The sequence below is a fragment of the Tupaia chinensis genome, unplaced genomic scaffold, assembly GCF_000334495.1.
Source record: "Tupaia chinensis unplaced genomic scaffold, TupChi_1.0 Scaffold000513_1, whole genome shotgun sequence".
NCBI lineage: Eukaryota > Metazoa > Chordata > Mammalia > Scandentia > Tupaiidae > Tupaia > Tupaia belangeri.
In genome coordinates this window covers 3,837,062-3,850,075 of record NW_006160026.1, presented here as the reverse complement: position 1 = coordinate 3,850,075, position 13,014 = coordinate 3,837,062, and positions in this window count along the sequence as shown.

Below are 13,014 nucleotides of genomic sequence, written 5' to 3'. Positions count from 1 at the left end.
TAGAGAGGTGTGATGAGATATCATGGGCAAAACAAACAAACAAACCAATGAATGGAGAGATTTCCAAGAATCAGTTAGTGGAGACTTAGAGCTTGTGTTTGACATTAATGGGTGTGTAAAACAGTAAATCACGTCACCTGGCCACTTCTGGGTTTAATGGAGTGGAGACCTATAGTTATTCAGTAATAGAAAGATTGATTAACACAGTCCTGAAGGGTGGAGGGAAAAGAGAAAGAAAGGAAAAATTAATTTGTAATTTAATTAATGTAACCAGAATGATTCTGTCTGCAACTAATAGAAGGTTCAAACACTCATGCATTAAATTAAAAAAATATGACTTATTTAATGAGAGTTCTGAAAATAAGTTATCCCAGAGTTCTTTTCCAGATGAATGATGCTATTAAGATGGGCCAATTGCATTATTCCCTTCTATGATCTTCAGCTTGTTGGTTTTCTTAATATGGTGCTTACAGCCTCATGGTTACAAGATGATTGCCTAGCCCCAGGTATTATCTTCTCATGTCCACTTTCAAATGGCAGTGTGCAGTCCCACACTTTGTTTCCAAAGCAAAACATATTTCCCAGAAGCCTCCAGGTGACATCCCCTCCTTACTGTTTTGTATTGTTTTGTTTTTACATACTTTATTTATTTAATTATATTTTGGCAATAATCCTGTCTTAATGACTCTGTTAATTGCAAAAGGATAGAGGCATATGGTTGTCATGTGCAGAGAAATTGGACTATCTTAGGTAGCATGATTGTTCAGTTATGATCCAGTACCTAGACCTGGGCTCAGGACCACTTTAAGGGCAACTTGGGTTCTATGTGTGGTAATGCTGATTTCATAGACAACTAAGAACAATGACCCCAACATGCAAATCACTCCTTAGAGTCATGTCTTCTGACTTTCTGATTTCCAGTTCCACAAACCTTTTCTATCTTTTTCCTTTTTGCTTTTTTTCCCTCCAAGAGATTTTGGTTATAGGGTGGGTGTGCTCACTGGAGACAGAGAGAGATAGAAAATGAGAAATAACCACTTAGGGGGCATAGCCATACTGCAATCCCCTCTCCTCCACTCTCCTCTCCGGATCCTGGGCACAAACGCACGTATGTACCTGGTATGAGTTTCAAGCTGCCAGGTCTGTGACTCGAACTGGAATCAGCCATGCGGAAGTCCAAGTCCTTAACCACTATGCCACCTTCTTGCCCACAAACCCCATTTCCTGTCATGAATATACTACTTCTTTGAGTTCTACTCTGTGGAGTGTGTACTCATGGCTTATCTGTGAATGTGCTGCCATCTGCTCTTGCTGGGCACAAAGTGAACAGTGTGCTTTCTGTGCTCTGTAGAATCAGAGTCGTTTTTTCATGCCATGGTTTTACGGTAATCATCGAATTGTCTTGAAGGCAGTTAAACATAACCACATCTTTTACTGACAGAAAGCAATACTCAAGGATTCTGGGTTGTAAGTTTCTGACAAGACGCACAGACGCAGGCAAGCTCTTTTGAAACCTCTCTGAGTGAGGATGCCATTTAGAGGGGATAAAGATGCAACCAGAAACTGTTCTTTTCAAGGAATCCTTTTTCTGGTGCTTGAAACTAGGTTAAAGGCCTTAAAACCTCCAGTGATATGCATCCAAGGTTCAAAGAAAAAAAAGACTGGTTCACATTCAAAACATTACAGTCTCTTATTTTCTTCCGTAAATAGCACATTGCCGACCGAAATCAGGCATTAACTAAGCTATGACTCAGTAATGTGCAGAGTAGAGCTCAAGTGCTGGGAATAAAAGCAACAATTATTCTACATGAGGTAACCAATTTGTCAAAAGAAGCATAAATGAATTCAGTTTTTCCTTGTCAACCACAAATATTTAGCATTGCTGAACACAGCCCATTTAGACTGGTGAATAACAACAATTTGATTTATTTATCAAAATAAACTTGCCTCTTACCCCTGAGCTATTGGGGTGTTCACAGAATCCAGTCACTTGAAGAGCACTCATGGGAGTTTGGCCAGGTCTTTTCTTCCTTGGCATCACCCGAAATGAACACGGATTAGGAGATGTGTCACACCCATGCAACCTCAAATTGGGTTATATCCACCCTTGGAGAAGCAGAAAGCACTGTGTACAGTGAGAGGATTGAGCCCAAGTTCAAGTTCTCCTCTAGTTTTTATCAACTTTGTTTACTTATTTAATCATTATTATTATTATTATTATTATTATTTAATTTGCTATAGGCATATGTGCTTACCAGAGAGTGAGAGAGACAGAGAGAAAAAGAGAGAGAGAAGAAAAGTGGGAAAACAAGCTACTAACCAGGTCTGAGACTTAAACCGTGGTCAGCAACTGAAAGTCCAGAACTTTAACCACCATCCTCCTCCTGGTCCCCCACTTGAAATGAAAAGAATTACTGTATTCCCTGAGGTTCAGGCTTTTTTTTTTTTTGTCTCCTCAAATGTTAGGCTGTTGGGAAAGTGATGATATATTTGTATGTTTTTCTAAGCATAACGACCTAATATATTCAAAATAAATGTATAAAAATAGTTCTTAACAACCTAATATATTCAAAATAAATGCATAAAAATAATTCATGAAGTAGGAAGCAATGTGTAAATACCACATAATGTAGTCATGGAGAGTCTTCCATGTGCTATGCACCATGCTCGCTTCTACAGAAATGAGGATGACAAGTGCCCCTGCGATGGATGCTCATTGTAGTGAAAGAAGTAGTAGGCAACACACCTAATGAGGAATAACCCTTGTTAACTACTTTGTTATGCTCAAGCTATGAGCTAACCATTTTATTTCAGTTATTCATTTAACAAATATTTACGGCAATCTATTAGTATCAGGCATTGTTTTGTCACTTTCTTATCTTTTCACATTATCTTTGTAAATGAATCTTCACACGTTGTGACAGGCTATATCACAATTCTCCTTTCAACAAGAAGAATACTTAACCGTAAAAAGTTTTGTTAACTTTCACCAGCCTCAAAAAGCTAATAGCTAGTAAAATTGTATTAAGGTCTTAAAGTTCTCTAAATTTAAGATCTGTATCTTTTATGTGGGGGGATTATTATTATTTTTTTAATTTGCCACAGGGCACATGCACACACTGGAGAGAGACAGAAAGAGAGGGAAAGTAAGAAAGCACCATCAGGGAGGATGGCCATGCCACAATCCCTTCTCTTCCACTCTCCTTCTGGGAGTCTAGGAACACACATGCCCAGCATATTTTTCAAGCTGCCTGGTCTGGGACTTGAACTATGCAGTTGGCCATATGGGATCCAGCTGCCCCATTCACTACACCACAGGCTGGTTCAATATCTATATCTTTGTCTAAAATGTATCTGGCCTGAGAAGGAGGCAATCAGGAAAATCTTCAAGGAGTAGGGGTGAGGGAGGAGGAGTTATACTGTTGATCTCAAGGCAGAAAGGGCATTTGGAGAGCTCTCTTTAAGACAATGCATTCAATAAATGTAAAGACACGACAGTGGGAAACAACATGGCATCTTGGGGAAATTGAAGTGTCACTCTTTATGTAGATCTCGAGGAGTCTGTTATGTGGTTATTATCAGGAAAACTCCAACAGAGCTGACCAGATTCACGATACTTTCCTCTTTTGTCCCTCCTCCACCATCCTACTTTGTTTTTGCCTCTACCTTTCTTTCTCCACTAATTCATTGTTTTAATTGAGGTACTGAAGAAAAATGAGTTGGCCATTCTCAGAGCTGGTGAAAGTGATTTTTCAGAGGATCTGGACAGCAGCCTGCATTGGTTTCAGCTCAGAAAATACATACTACCAAAAATAAACCTGTCTCAGTCTACAGCACTGCAGCTGGAGGAAACAAAGCAGACAGCAAGGATACCATGAGTAACCTCCATAGGACACCTTAAAACAGCACAGCCAAACAACACATTTAACAGACACACAAATGAAAGGTTATCTGCTGATGATAACGTACATGGTAATGTCTTTGACTTGACAAATGGCACTATATCCACGTAGAGAAAGCATTGTAGACTGCAAAGATGTACAGTGACTACATGCAAATAAAAGAAAAAGGAGGAACGAAAGAAACACACACACACAAAAACAGCACAGCCAGCGAGGGTCAGCCCAGTAGTCCAAAAGGGAAAATGTGTGTGCGTGTGTGTGTGCATGAGTACGTGTGTGTGCGCGTGTGTGTGTGTCTGTGTAAAGCCTTCAAACTATTTACAGGGGAAACAGCAGAACCAACGTTTATGCTGGGAGGAACAACACACGTCCAACTCCCGCGTCTCCTGAACATGTTATAAACAATGATTGAGGGGGCAGTATAGTGCAGTAGTTAATAAGGGTAAAGGCTTGGAGGTAAGCTCCCTGGATTTTTATCCTGGTTCTGCTATTTCCTATCTCTATAACCTTAGGCAACTTACTTTATTACTCGGTGCTGACTTTATTACTCTTTCTTCAAAAGGAGGACAACAGTTGTACTTATTTCCTAGAATTGTAAGCAGTAAATAAGAATCCATGTGTCTTGCAAGTGCAAGCTACTCAACAAATGAATATGATCCATTTGTTGTTTTTGATGTAGTCATCATTGTTATTTAATGGTATGTCCTCTATTTTATTTTAATTTCTCATCTTGGAAACAATTCTGTGAAGTACGTAGCATTATTTCTTCTTCATTGTTGAGGAAAAGGAAGTCCAGAAAGTTAAAATGATCTGTCCACAGCTATTTAGGAGGTAAAGGAACCAGAATTTGAACTCAAGTTTATCAGATTCTAAAGTTCATGTTCTTTTTACAATAGCTGGTCATGTCTTAACAGACTAAAAAAATATATGTACAGAAATAACTGAAAAGGGACTGGAAGCATGGGCAAATGGGCTTCTCTGGTAACAACTGTGCTGTACTGGAGAGGGCCAAGTGTAGAGTTGACTCCTGCTTGTTCCGGAGGCTTCAGGAAGTCTTAAAATTTCATTAAGCTTCAGTGTTTTTTTTGTTTGTTTGTTTTTTGTTTTTAGAGTGGAAATAAGCTATTAAGGAAAGCGTACAGAATGGTTTACTCCATAGGTGAAGCAGCCTCAGGAGGGAGGTGGGTAAAGAGTTTCATGAAGAAGGAATGGGACTGTTACCTAAAAGGAGAAATAGAACAGACAGTTCCCCCAATAGGCAGGGCAGTGACTTTCTCATTTTGAAAAGGATGTTTTAGGGAACCAGCAGTTAGTGTAATGGCTATGTCACTGGACCCCCACGTAGTCGACCACGGTTCACGTCCCAGACCCGGTGGCTTAAAACTCACACCGGGCGCGTGTGCGTGCGTGCCCAAGATCCCAAGAGGAGAATGGAGGAGATGGGATTGCAGCATGACCATCCCCCCTGGGGGGTGATTTCTTGCTTTCTATCTCTCTGTCTCTCTCTGTCTGTCTGGCGAGCACACGCGCCCTATAGCTAAAATCTCTCTCAAAAAAAAAGCATGTTTTACAGTGGTATAGAAATGACTGTTGCAATTGTCTCAGTTCAGTTTTTAATTTCTGGAGCAAGTCATCTCTCCCCATACTAAATCAGCTCTTGTTATGGACATTCACCATACTAAGTCATGGTCATTATAGCATATATTGGGTTGTTGGAAAAGTTATGATATATTTTTTCCTTTGTTTTTCTATGCAAAAATATATCATGACTTTTCAAAAACCCAGTATTACATAGGCAATTTATGTTCACCCTTTTGGCCATTGGTTTACATTTTTCTCACCTGCTTGAGCCCCATACGGGTTGAACGCACACTTCCAACCCCCAGTTCAGCACCTGCTGGCACTGGTAAGAGCAGGTGCCATAAAAATTTTAATGTTCTTATCTTTTCACGTTCTGGCTCCGAGTCCAAAGTTCTACCGACTTCTGCTTAGCAGGCACCCCCGCACTTCACAAGTGAGCTTCAACAGGTGAGCTTATCAACCACATTAGGAAGATAGAAGGAAGCTGACTTCCAAGTCTGGCTTAAGCTATATTTTCCAGTATTCGAAGTAAGTGGATAAATGTTAAAATGTTACTATTCGTCTTCTTTAACTCTTGGTTATTTCCTAACAAAGTTGAGGAAGGAAAGAGGCAAAGGTTGGATGTCACAAGGAAACTAGCTCAACTATGCGCCTGCCTCTGTGAAAGTGTTCAGATCACCCTGGCCTAATCACCTGCAGAGGAATCTCATGGAAGGGGCTTGCCAGTACTCTTGGTAAGGTAGTTCAATGAAACAGTGTCTGAGGGGAAAAACAATGCACACTTAGTTCTTATTCCAGACACTAACTAGCCAAAAACATCAGACAGCCCACTTCCCTTTCTTAACCTTCGTTTCCTCTGTAAAGGAAGAGGTTTAGTTGAGATGGTGTCTAAAGCTTTTGCAAGATTAAGAATTGACAAATGCATCTTGATCAGAAAATCAAAAGCTATGGAAGTTAGAAGAGTCCATGAACTCCTATAGTCAGATCTTCATTTGCTTCATGAATTGCTCTCCTGTACAAGGTAGAACACATGACTCCTGCTGTTCCCTGATGTTGGTCAGAAGGCTATGAGTCCATCTTGAAACTATACAGACATTGCTAATAATATAGAAATTGTTCCACTATCAATTAAAATGCAATTTTGGGGAAAAACAGATGGTGTATTGGTTATGTCGCTGGACTCTCATATAGCTGATCACTGTTTGAGTCCTGGACCTAGTGGCTTCAAATTCAGGCTGGACACGTGTGTGCATGCCAAAAATCCTGACAGCATAATGGAGGAGACAGGATTGCGGTGTGGCCATCACCCTGGGGGGGAAGGGTGATTTCACACTTTCTGTCTCCCTTTGTCTTTCTGGCAAGTGCACGTGCCCTATAGCAAAAATATCTCTCTTAAGAAAAAAAAAGGCAATTTCAAATGTTTTAAAATGACAGAGAGAGTTTGCATATGATAGAGTTTGTAAGTGTGTTAACCAGGGTATGTTTTTCTTGTCAAGACCAGATATTGTCTTTTATTAAGTTTTGGGGATTAGAGAGACCCGAACCCAAATTCTGGTTCTTCAGTTTACTATTGGTATAGTCATAGCACCCTGGACTCTCATTTCATCATCTGTATGAAAGTAATTGTACTGCAGAGATGATGGCGGTGACGATGATGGATTGTGGGTGTCTGCACTTGAAAGTTGAAATGAAAGCAGAGAAGCAGCTTCAAACACTTCTGATAGTTGTAATTTTTTTCCCCCATGGGAAAAAGAAAAGCAATAGCAAGTCTATCTGACAGTTCAAAATTCACAGCATGTACATTATTTATTTAAATTGTTTTATGACCTAAATGTATCCTAGTAATAGTCAACAGGACTAAGGCAGATGAATGTTTTGATTTATTAACTTTGTCACTCTGGGTAACATAAAGTATTAATTGCCAAGGCAAAATAAATTATGTTCCATCTCTTTTGTGTGAGTTTATGAGGAAGTATGCCAAAGAAAAATTAATATCATCCTCTTTTCTATATTTCCAACATAAGGGAAAAGACCCAATGAGAAGCAAAACCAAAACAAGTCTGCTATAATGGGAAGGATTGCCAGTGGAAATAATGGAGAACTGATCTCTGTTCACAGACATGGTACTTCCTTAACATCCAACCTATTCCTCCTGGATAGTAAAGAAGGGTCCCATGAGGACATGCCAAGGCCCAGGAACAGGCCAAGTCTGCAGTCGGCCAGACCCACCCCAGGGGAGACACGCAGATATCTTAGCACCTCTAGGGTGATGTGCTAGGGCTGTCATAACTAAGTATGACAAACAGGATGGTTTAACATCTACATTTATTTTCTCACAGATCTGGAGGCTAGAAGTCCAAGATCAAAGTGTTGTCATAAGTCCTGTTGAGACCTTTCTGCTAGGCTTGGACATGGTCATCCACTCCCTGTGTCTCCACATGGTCTTCCTTCTGTACCTGTCTGTGTCCAGATCTCCTCTTCTTACCAGAGTAGCAGTCAAATTGCTGTCTTATCCCATAGCAGTCATAGTGATTGGACTCACCCTAAGGACCCAACTTAATTATCTTTGTAAAGACCCTATCTCCAAATATGGTCACATTCTGAGGAATGCATGAATTTTGGAGGGAACACAACTCCTTTCATTATAGCTTTCAACCCTCAGACTGGTTAGGTAAAAGGATTGGGTAATGGATGCCATTTCTGTCTTTTCCTTTTGATTCTCACACAAAATCATTGAACTTTTCCAAGTACTTTTCCAAGTGTCCTGTGCTAATGAGTATTTGATTCAATTGAATAAGGAGGATACACTTGAAAGCATTGAAATCGGTTCTAAATTATGAAAGTTGGCTCCTGAACATACAACTAAGTGCTCACTTTATTTGATGCTGCCTTAGGTTCAGGCATTTTTATTTTAAAATTGGGTTCAAAGAATTAAAAGGGAAGACATTCCATCCTTGTGGGAGTGTAGAGTATAAAGCAGAAACCAAGCAAAAAGCAAGCTATTGTAATTGGGTTCAATGCTCTGAAGAAGGTGATACAGGAGTGTCTCATTATTCTAAATAGAGGGCCTGTGGTATTCAGATGTGAGGGTTAGGGAGAGAAAAGGAGTGCTATTTTAGAAAGAGAAATGTGTTTGAGGAAATAATTAACCTATTCCTTTGGAGAACCTCACCAAGCTAGTGTGGTTAGAGCCCAGAGTGAGAAGGGGCAAAGGCGAAAGATGAGGTAAGAGCCTCGTGTAGGTTGTGTGTATGTGGAGGGGGGGCACTCAGATGGCTGCCAAGGAAGTTTGAATTTCAACCTGCTTGAACTGTGAGGTCTTGAAGACTTTGAGCTGGAATGTAACTCATGAGAAAGGCTGGGGATAAGAGTGGGTGATTTTTGAAGATGGGGATCCCTGGTTGCTCCACCATGAGCTAGGATTTCTGAGAGTCCAAGTTTCAAATAGGCAAGAAAAATGTACCAGAAAGATGTGCTAAACAAAAACTCAATTTAGACGACCTGCCAGATTGACTACCTCCATTATTTTATTCTGATCCTGTTTTTATTTATGGTTCTTTATTTCTGCTAAAGATGGCATTTAGTCAAGGATTCCTTTCTGAGCACTTTTTACAGTGTTCTGTTTTATATTTCTTTCCCTGAGAAGGACCAAAGGATGTGTCTGACCTGTTTCAGGACTTTGTAGTGGACATGATTGCCCCAAGTACCCTTTTATAACTCCGTCTGTCTCTCCTCTCCCTTAGTTGCTTGGCTGTATTCTTCCAGAAGAGAAGGGCAGACTGGGGAAAATGGACTAGTCTAGAACCAAGTCCCATTGATAGCGACAGAAATTCACAGTTTAAAACTTCTTCCTTGGAGAGACTCAGCCCAGAGTGGTCTGAGTCTGCGAAGAACTTCATCAGGGTAGAGGGTGATGGATAAACTCTGTTTCTTATTAGTGGGCCAGTACGTCCACCTAAATCAAAAAGGTCAAGGGACCAGCAGTTAGCATAATGGCTATGTTGCTGAACTCCCATGTAGTCAACCGTGGTTCGAGTCCTGGACACGGTGACTTAAACTCACTCTGGACACATGTGCGTGCATGCCCAAGATCCCGAGAGGAGAATGGAAGAGAAGGGATTGCGGCGTGGCCATCACCCCTGTGGGTGATTTCTCGCTTTCTGTCTCTCTCTGTCTTTCTGGCGAGCATATGCACACTATACCAAAAAGCTCTCCAAAAAAAGAAAAAAGAAAAAGGTCAATAACTTCTAAATTATGAAAGTTGGCTCCTGAAAATACAACTACATGGCTCACTTTATTTGATGCTGCCTTAGTTTCAGGCATTTTTTTTTTTAAATTGGGTTCAAAGAATTAAAAGGGAAAGACATCCCATTCTTGTGGGAACCTATAGTATAAAGCAGAGACCAAGCAAAAAGCAAGCTATTGTAATTGGGGTCAGTGCTCTGAAGAAGGTGATACAGGAGTGTCTCGTTATTCTAAATAGCGGGTTTGTGGTAATAACATGTATAAAATGCTTGTCAGTGTTTATTAGATATAAGACATTACTTAGAAGACACCGTATGTAGTCATCAACTATTTTCATAAGCAAATGCTACTCTACAGGCCCTGGTATTCAAACCATTCTCAAGTCCTCAGAACAGCTTCTATTTATAAAGTACCGGTACCGTAGTTCACTTATTTATTTGTTCACTTCTTTATGACAAATATTTTTTGAGGAAGTATTATATGCCAAACACTCTTCTTGGGCATACAGACATGAAGAAAAAAAATATATATATATATTTTAATCAATGGCTTTCTCCTGAATTACAATAAGTTAGCACCCTCATCCACCTCTTTTCCCCCTAGAATATAACAATGGTAGATCAGAACAATGATAACTATAGTAAACACCTGCTGGAAGTTAAAACTGAATGATAATTGACAATAGAGAAAATACAGGTAAATCTTCATCCTGAAAGTACAGATCATCTAACCCATAATCTCCAGAGACATCTGAGCAAAGATAATAAATTAATATACATAATGATGACTGAAGCTTCGAGGAAAGGCTTATTATTTTTCTCACTTTTTTCTCCGTTTTATTTATGACCTGCTCCTATGAATTATTCCTCCTTATCATCTTACTTTTCTAATGATTTTTTTTCATCTCCAGAAGGCACGTGTGTGCATGAGTGTGTGTGCACCTCACTGGTACATGGCCACACCCCAACCCTCCTTCTTTCACTTTTTCATCCCATCAGAATTTTGAGCACACATACATACATGTAGAGTGTGACCTTCAAGCTACTGGGGCCAGGATTCAAACCATGGTGGGCCATCCATTTGGAATCTGCCTCCCAAGTACAGTGTCAATCACTGTGCTGTGAGGACATCTCACTTCATTGTCATTTCTATATTAACACAGGCCAGTCCATGGGCTGGTGCTTGAGGAAGCTGGATCCCACATAACCAACTGTGCAGTTTGAGTCCCAGACTGGTAGCCTGAGTTACACTGGTGCCCAAAATCTTGAAAAAAGAGAAATTGAAAAAGGATTGTGGATGGGACCAGCACTTGGCATAATGGCTATGTCACTGGACTCCCATGAAGTTGACTGCCGTTTGAGTCCTGGACCTGGTGTCTTAAACTCACACTGGACACATGTGCATGCATGCTGAAGATCCCAAAAGGAGAGTGGAGGAGAACGGATTGTGGGGTGGCCATCCCCCTGGGGGGCATTTCTTGCTTTCTGTCTCTGTCTCTGTCTTTCTGGTGAGTGTACATGCCCTATAGCAAAAACCTCTCAAGAAAAATAAAAGAAAAGAAAGAAAAGAAAAAGGATTGTGGAATAACTATTCCCCATTGGGGGAAGTTGTGTGTATTTTCCTCCTCCATCTCTTTCTGTCTCTCTGTCTTTCTCTGGCTAGCACATGTACCCTACGAGAAAATTTTTTTAAGTCAATTTCATTTTCTCTGCTACCATCTTGGATCACACCCATATTATCTTTTGCCTGGATTATCATACTATGTTCCTGACTGTCACATATCCTTCCAGTATTCATAACTCCATATATACCCCTCCTGAGCTGCCAGGTTGCTCTCTCAGAGGAAACTGCCTATGAGCACCATTTTTATTTAACTCTCTCTGTTGACTCCCTATTGTCAACACTGTTGGACTGGTACAGATTCCTTCAGGATTTGAACCCTATAACTCGGCTCAATCTCATCCCTAGGCATGTGGAGAAACTTTGGTTTAGCTCTTGAGGCCTTAGCTCACTCTTCTACTGCCCAGATATCCTCATTTCAATGTCATAATCACTTTTCAAAAGTCCCTACAGTTGTTACTTCCTCTTTATTAATTTATTTTTCATTCTCATTCATACATTAAATCGATATATATCATTTAGACTGTGAAGAGACTTTACCTCACATGATATACATCTCAGTCCAGCCCAGCTGAGACCACCATACACATCCTCATCAACAGATAATAAACCTTATCTGTGTCCCACAAGTGTCTTACCTCTCCATTTCCCCCCAAATTTCCTATGCCCTTCCCCTCTCACCCTCTTTGTACTTTCCTCTTAGTTGCTTCATCTGACCACCCCAAGTACATCAGCCACTCCTGCCTCATACTTCTCCGTCTACTGTAGGCATGATTCACCTGAGTTCCCATTCATCGTATCCATTTCTGACACATCTGCCCTACACATCCCCAGATGCTCAGCCATGTCAGGACCAGAGCCAGTCTTGTTCATCTGTATGTCCCCAATCCTCGAACAATGCCTGCTGCATGATATTTGTCCAATATCTTTGTGTCACTGAATGAAAATATGTGATTAATACATGAATAATGAATGGATGCGTGATGTCCTCAGTGTAATTAGACTGAGAAGTGAATAACAATTTAGAAAAGTTTCTATCACAAGTGGTTACAGCGTCTTCAAAATGCTTTGGGTATTTTAACAGAGTTGTCAACATGCAGGCAGATTTGTTGGTTAAGAATATCTTGAATTAGAGCTGTTAGAACTCTTTATTATTGTAGGCTGCACACACATCTATTTCTCCAGACATATGGTAGTGTTCTTGAAATAATCGATCATATTGCCCCTGTCACTGAGTACCTCACTCTCAAAATATTGTAAATTATGATAAAATACAGGTAACATAAATTTTTACCAGCCTAAACATTTTAAGCATACAATTTGGTGGTGTTAAATATGTTTTCATGGTTGTATAACTGTCACCGCCATCCATTTTCAGATCTTTTTCATCATCCCATACTGAAACTTTATACATTATGCACTAACTTCATTTACCTTCTCCTTCAAACCCCTGTTAACCTCTATTATCCTTTGTGTGTCTACAAATTAACCTTGGTAGGTACCTTAGAGAAGTGGAAACACATCCCATTTGTCCTTTTGCAACTCCCTTATTTCACTTTGAATAGTGTCTTTAAAATTTATTTTGTAGCATGGATCAGAATTTCATCCCTTGTTAAGACCGAGTAAAATTTCATTGTATGCGAATACCGCATACTTAAAATTCATT